The sequence below is a fragment of the Anopheles arabiensis genome, assembly GCF_016920715.1.
Source record: "Anopheles arabiensis isolate DONGOLA chromosome X unlocalized genomic scaffold, AaraD3 X_pericentromeric_contig0007, whole genome shotgun sequence".
Classification (NCBI taxonomy): domain Eukaryota; kingdom Metazoa; phylum Arthropoda; class Insecta; order Diptera; family Culicidae; genus Anopheles; species Anopheles arabiensis.
The window spans coordinates 77501-85000 of record NW_024412085.1 but is presented as its reverse complement, the minus strand read 5'-3'; positions in this window follow the sequence as shown (position 1 = coordinate 85000).

Genomic DNA, 7500 nt, shown 5'->3' with positions numbered 1-7500 from the left:
ACGGGTGAAATTGCTATTTTGAAGCAAAAACCACCTCACTTTAAATGGCCATAACTTTTCAAAAACAAGAGCTAGGGTGCGTTCCTTACACGTTTTGAGGTGTTTTAGCGAAAAACATGTTTTGAGCCACACGAGCTCTCCGGCCCGTTCGGTGCACATTTTGAAAAAAGCTAGGAGCTGCCCCTAGGTTCGGGGTGTCACAAAATATTGAAAAGTGGTCAAAAAACCGCTATCCAGAATCGGATGTAGAATCATTAGACGAACTTAAAATTGTTCCACGACCAATGTCTGCGACGTTTAGTATTCAAGATATGGCCCGCCCTAGGTCTGACCTGGCATTTTCGTGAAAATTTAAAGCATGGCCATAGGGACGGGTGAAATTGCTATTTTGAAGCAAAAACCACCTCACTTTAAATGGCCATAACTTTTCAAAAACAAGAGCTAGGGTGCGTTCTTTACACGTTTTGAGGTGTTTTAGCGAAAAACATGTTTTGAGCCACACGAGCTCTCCGGCCCGTTCGGTGCACATTTTTGAAAAAGCTAGGAGCTGCCCCTAGGTTCGGGGTGTCACAAAATATTGAAAAGTGGTCAAAAAACCGCTATCCAGAATCGGATGTAGAATCATTAGACGAACTTAAAATTGTTCCACGACCAATGTCTGCGACGTTTAGTATTCAAGATATGGCCCGCCCTAGGTCTGACCTGGCATTTTCGTGAAAATTTAAAGCATGGCCATAGGGACGGGTAAAATAGCTATTTTGAAGCAAAAACCCGTCTGACTTTAAATGGCCATAACTTTTGAAAAACAAGAGCTAGGGTGCGTTCCTTACACGTTTTGAGGTGTTTTAGCGAAAAACATGTTTTGAGCCACACGAGCTCTCCGGCCCGTTCGGTGCACATTTTTGAAAAAAGCTAGGAGCTGCCCCTAGGTTCGGGGTGTCACAAAATATTGAAAAGTGGTCAAAAACCGCTATCCAGAATCGGATGTAGAATCATTAGACGAACTTAAAATTGTTCTACGACCAATGTCTGCGACGTTTAGTATTCAAGATATGGCCCGCCCTAGGTCTGACCTGGCATTTTCGTGAAAATTTAAAGCATGGCCATAGGGACGGGTGAAATTGCTATTTTGAAGCAAAAACCACCTCACTTTAAATGGCCATAACTTTTCAAAAACAAGAGCTAGGGTGCGTTCTTTACACGTTTTGAGGTGTTTTAGCGAAAAACATGTTTTGAGCCACACGAGCTCTCCGGCCCGTTCGGTGCACATTTTTGAAAAAGCTAGGAGCTGCCCCTAGGTTCGGGGTGTCACAAAATATTGAAAAGTGGTCAAAAACCGCTATCCAGAATCGGATGTAGAATCATTAGACGAACTTAAAATTGTTCTACGACCAATGTCTGCGACGTTTAGTATTCAAGATATGGCCCGCCCTAGGTCTGACCTGGCATTTTCGTGAAAATTTAAAGCATGGCCATAGGGACGGGTAAAATAGCTATTTTGAAGCAAAACCCGTCTGACTTTAAATGGCCATAACTTTTGAAAAACAAGAGCTAGGGTGCGTTCCTTACACGTTTTGAGGTGTTTTAGCGAAAAACATGTTTTGAGCCACACGAGCTCTCCGGCCCGTTCGGTGCACATTTTTGAAAAAGCTAGGAGCTGCCCCTAGGTTCGGGGTGTCACAAAATATTGAAAAGTGGTCAAAAACCGCTATCCAGAATCGGATGTAGAATCATTAGACGAACTTAAAATTGTTCTACGACCAATGTCTGCGACGTTTAGTATTCAAGATATGGCCCGCCCTAGGTCTGACCTGGCATTTTCGTGAAAATTTAAAGCATGGCCATAGGGACGGGTGAAATTGCTATTTTGAAGCAAAAACCACCTCACTTTAAATGGCCATAACTTTTCAAAAACAAGAGCTAGGGTGCGTTCCTTACACGTTTTGAGGTGTTTTAGCGAAAAACATGTTTTGAGCCACACGAGCTCTCCGGCCCGTTCGGTGCACATTTTTGAAAAAAGCTAGGAGCTGCCCCTAGGTTCGGGGTGTCACAAAATATTGAAAAGTGGTCAAAAACCGCTATCCAGAATCGGATGTAGAATCATTAGACGAACTTAAAATTGTTCTACGACCAATGTCTGCGACGTTTAGTATTCAAGATATGGCCCGCCCTAGGTCTGACCTGGCATTTTCGTGAAAATTTAAAGCATGGCCATAGGGACGGGTGAAATTGCTATTTTGAAGCAAAAAACCACCTCACTTTAAATGGCCATAACTTTTGAAAAACAAGAGCTAGGGTGCGTTCTTTACACGTTTTGAGGTGTTTTAGCGAAAAACATGTTTTGAGCCACACGAGCTCTCCGGCCCGTTCGGTGCACATTTTTGAAAAAGCTAGGAGCTGCCCCTAGGTTCGGGGTGTCACAAAATATTGAAAAGTGGTCAAAAACCGCTATCCAGAATCGGATGTAGAATCATTAGACGAACTTAAAATTGTTCCACGACCAATGTCTGCGACGTTTAGTATTCAAGATATGGCCCGCCCTAGGTCTGACCTGGCATTTTCGTGAAAATTTAAAGCATGGCCATAGGGACGGGTAAAATAGCTATTTTGAAGCAAAACCCGTCTGACTTTAAATGGCCATAACTTTTGAAAAACAAGAGCTAGGGTGCGTTCCTTACACGTTTTGAGGTGTTTTAGCGAAAAACATGTTTTGAGCCACACGAGCTCTCCGGCCCGTTCGGTGCACATTTTTGAAAAAGCTAGGAGCTGCCCCTAGGTTCGGGGTGTCACAAAATATTGAAAAGTGGTCAAAAACCGCTATCCAGAATCGGATGTAGAATCATTAGACGAACTTAAAATTGTTCCACGACCAATGTCTGCGACGTTTAGTATTCAAGATATGGCCCGCCCTAGGTCTGACCTGGCATTTTCGTGAAAATTTAAAGCATGGCCATAGGGACGGGTAAAATAGCTATTTTGAAGCAAAACCCGTCTGACTTTAAATGGCCATAACTTTTGAAAAACAAGAGCTAGGGTGCGTTCCTTACACGTTTTGAGGTGTTTTAGCGAAAAACATGTTTTGAGCCACACGAGCTCTCCGGCCCGTTCGGTGCACATTTTTGAAAAAGCTAGGAGCTGCCCCTAGGTTCGGGGTGTCACAAAATATTGAAAAGTGGTCAAAAACCGCTATCCAGAATCGGATGTAGAATCATTAGACGAACTTAAAATTGTTCTACGACCAATGTCTGCGACGTTTAGTATTCAAGATATGGCCCGCCCTAGGTCTGACCTGGCATTTTCGTGAAAATTTAAAGCATGGCCATAGGGACGGGTGAAATTGCTATTTTGAAGCAAAAACCACCTCACTTTAAATGGCCATAACTTTTCAAAAACAAGAGCTAGGGTGCGTTCTTTACACGTTTTGAGGTGTTTTAGCGAAAAACATGTTTTGAGCCACACGAGCTCTCCGGCCCGTTCGGTGCACATTTTTGAAAAAAGCTAGGAGCTGCCCCTAGGTTCGGGGTGTCACAAAATATTGAAAAGTGGTCAAAAACCGCTATCCAGAATCGGATGTAGAATCATTAGACGAACTTAAAATTGTTCTACGACCAATGTCTGCGACGTTTAGTATTCAAGATATGGCCCGCCCTAGGTCTGACCTGGCATTTTCGTGAAAATTTAAAGCATGGCCATAGGGACGGGTGAAATTGCTATTTTGAAGCAAAAACCACCTCACTTTAAATGGCCATAACTTTTCAAAAACAAGAGCTAGGGTGCGTTCTTTACACGTTTTGAGGTGTTTTAGCGAAAAACATGTTTTGAGCCACACGAGCTCTCCGGCCCGTTCGGTGCACATTTTTGAAAAAGCTAGGAGCTGCCCCTAGGTTCGGGGTGTCACAAAATATTGAAAAGTGGTCAAAAAACCGCTATCCAGAATCGGATGTAGAATCATTAGACGAACTTAAAATTGTTCCACGACCAATGTCTGCGACGTTTAGTATTCAAGATATGGCCCGCCCTAGGTCTGACCTGGCATTTTCGTGAAAATTTAAAGCATGGCCATAGGGACGGGTAAAATAGCTATTTTGAAGCAAAAACCCGTCTGACTTTAAATGGCCATAACTTTTGAAAAACAAGAGCTAGGGTGCGTTCCTTACACGTTTTGAGGTGTTTTAGCGAAAAACATGTTTTGAGCCACACGAGCTCTCCGGCCCGTTCGGTGCACATTTTTGAAAAAGCTAGGAGCTGCCCCTAGGTTCGGGGTGTCACAAAATATTGAAAAGTGGTCAAAAACCGCTATCCAGAATCGGATGTAGAATCATTAGACGAACTTAAAATTGTTCTACGACCAATGTCTGCGACGTTTAGTATTCAAGATATGGCCCGCCCTAGGTCTGACCTGGCATTTTCGTGAAAATTTAAAGCATGGCCATAGGGACGGGTGAAATTGCTATTTTGAAGCAAAAACCACCTCACTTTAAATGGCCATAACTTTTCAAAAACAAGAGCTAGGGTGCGTTCCTTACACGTTTTGAGGTGTTTTAGCGAAAAACATGTTTTGAGCCACACGAGCTCTCCGGCCCGTTCGGTGCACATTTTTGAAAAAGCTAGGAGCTGCCCCTAGGTTCGGGGTGTCACAAAATATTGAAAAGTGGTCAAAAACCGCTATCCAGAATCGGATGTAGAATCATTAGACGAACTTAAAATTGTTCTACGACCAATGTCTGCGACGTTTAGTATTCAAGATATGGCCCGCCCTAGGTCTGACCTGGCATTTTCGTGAAAATTTAAAGCATGGCCATAGGGACGGGTGAAATTGCTATTTTGAAGCAAAAACCACCTCACTTTAAATGGCCATAACTTTTCAAAACAAGAGCTAGGGTGCGTTCCTTACACGTTTTGAGGTGTTTTAGCGAAAAACATGTTTTGAGCCACACGAGCTCTCCGGCCCGTTCGGTGCACATTTTTGAAAAAGCTAGGAGCTGCCCCTAGGTTCGGGGTGTCACAAAATATTGAAAAGTGGTCAAAAACCGCTATCCAGAATCGGATGTAGAATCATTAGACGAACTTAAAATTGTTCTACAACCCCCAGTCCGACGCCTCGTATTCGAGATATAGCACTTTGTAGGTCTGACCGAGCAAATTTGTACTGAAATGTATGGCGGACATGTTATTCATTAAACAACATTAACTTGCATCGTGCCCTACTTCATCGGCACAGCTACTATCGACTATCTATTGTTGAAATGGATTGAGTTTGACCATTTTAGCTCTTTTCTTATGCCGTGCACCAACAGTGTGTACCGATCAGGGAAAGTACACTACTTACGCGTTCATGGATGTATATGTTGGTACAAGTTGCCGGTCGGAATAGCAGTGCACCAAAACTGTGTACCGATCAGGAAAGTACAAGACGGAGGGCGCAGCCCGAGCGTACGCGTTCATAGATGTCCATGTTGGTACAACCTACATGTACGTACCTTGTTTTTGTATCAAAAGTTCCAATAAAGTGTTTGTATGCTTAAAATGCTTATCTCAACCGGTCACCTTTTGGCCTGCCCTTTTATAGACAGAAACCTAGAACGATACTCGCGATGTTTGTGTTTTTCCATTCGCCCGGACGACGAAATGAGCTCTGTGCACATCGTGTAGAAAACTGTCTCCTCCTCGTATGTTTTTGTCCCTCCACGCATATAATCACCCACATTTGTGTTCAACACGGACGGCGCAGCCCGAGCGAACGCGTTAATGTTTATGTTTGTGCACACTAAAGTTACAATCCTAGGATTTGGTTATTGCGTCGCAGTGCCCGACCGTCGCGGACACCATTCTTGGACAAAAGTCCAAGTACGTAGAGTACATTCCCTAGGTATGTGCCCGTTCGTGACTTTCGTTGCGTGCTTACAGACACGCTTGGGTATGTTTACCATACAAGGTTTACTAGGAAAACCTGGGAAGGACGCTTGCCCTCCCGTCGCGGACACCATTCTTGGAAAGAAGTCCTGGTACTTAGCGTTCTTTAATGTACTTGATCAGTTTGTATTGCAATTGCTTTGTGCCATTGACTTTTGCTAATGCTCACTAAGGGGTGTTCGTTTGCGATGTGTATGATAAGCAACTGTCTATTCTTACCAGCAGTTAATCAACACTTTTCACCCAAATCATAGGAACGTAGAGTACTTTCCCTGATCGGTACACAATTTTGGTGCACCTCTAACTTCGCCAGCACTTTATCGTTACGTTTTGTGCACAACCTTGGGACATGGTGTAAGTTTCATCATTGTTATGTTTGATTCGGTTTATTATGATTGAAAAATACGCTACGTCCAAGAAATCTGAACTCGAATACTTTTGCCACGTTGCGCAAAAGCTACTGAGCAACTCCTAGCCGTTTACCGATTTAAAATTTAATTTTCGTTATTAGTTTTAAAAATACGCTAAGTCCCAAAAATCTGAACTCGAATACTTTTTCTATGTGCCGCCAAAAGCTACTGAGCAACTCCTAGCCGTTTACCGATTTAAAATTTAATTTTCGTTATTAGTTTTAAAAATACGCTAAGTCCCAAAAATCTGAACTCGAATACTTTTTCTATGTGCCGCTAAAAGCTACTGAGCAACGCCTAGGTTGGTACATTTCTGGTACATGGAGTGTATGCGTGCAGGCGTACTGCCGTGCTGGACTGGAAAATCGCACTTGCTACTAGAACGTAGAGTAATTCCCCTAGATAGGTGCTTTTGCATGCCTCTGTTCGACGTCCATGCAACTTGGAACGTGCGACACACGTAGCTAGGCTTCCCCATACATATTCCCTAGGGTAGCACCAAATTGCACACTTTCAGGGGTATATTTTGGTACGGTGTACTGTGCATGGTACAAGTATCATTAGCTCGTGCAATTTATTTTGCATCAAGTTGCGATTGCTGGTGCGTCGAGATAGGAGTGTTTCGCGACTTTTGCCAAGCTTTGGTGCCATTTGGTGAATAATTAATGTTCTAGCCACAATAAACGTGCCACATAATGCCAATAACGAAAACGCCATTTTCAAGGGACTTCCAGTCAAAATGTTTGCAATCAGCGCTTTCCTGTCGAGTTCAGGATTTGGGACTGAGCGATTTTTTCACGATCCAATCAAACGACCAGTTCGTGAATAAACAATTCATACAACAGTACATCCCTTCAAAGTAGAAAAAGCCGAATGCTAGGGAGCTCCAGTCAAAAACGTTGTCATTGGCGCTTTCTTCTCGAGTTCAGGATTTGGGACTTAGCGTTTTTCACGATCCAGCCAAAAGACCAGATCGTGAAATAAACAATTAACACAACTGTACTAGTACATCCCTTCAACTGAAGCAAGCGCACCATACATGACCCGTACGCTAATCATCCAAGCACATGACACGTCAACTAAGTCAACACATGATACAACTTGGAAAACTGACGGGTAAGTAGGTCATCTCGTACACGACGACACACCGACCAAACCAGGTCAACACGTCACATGC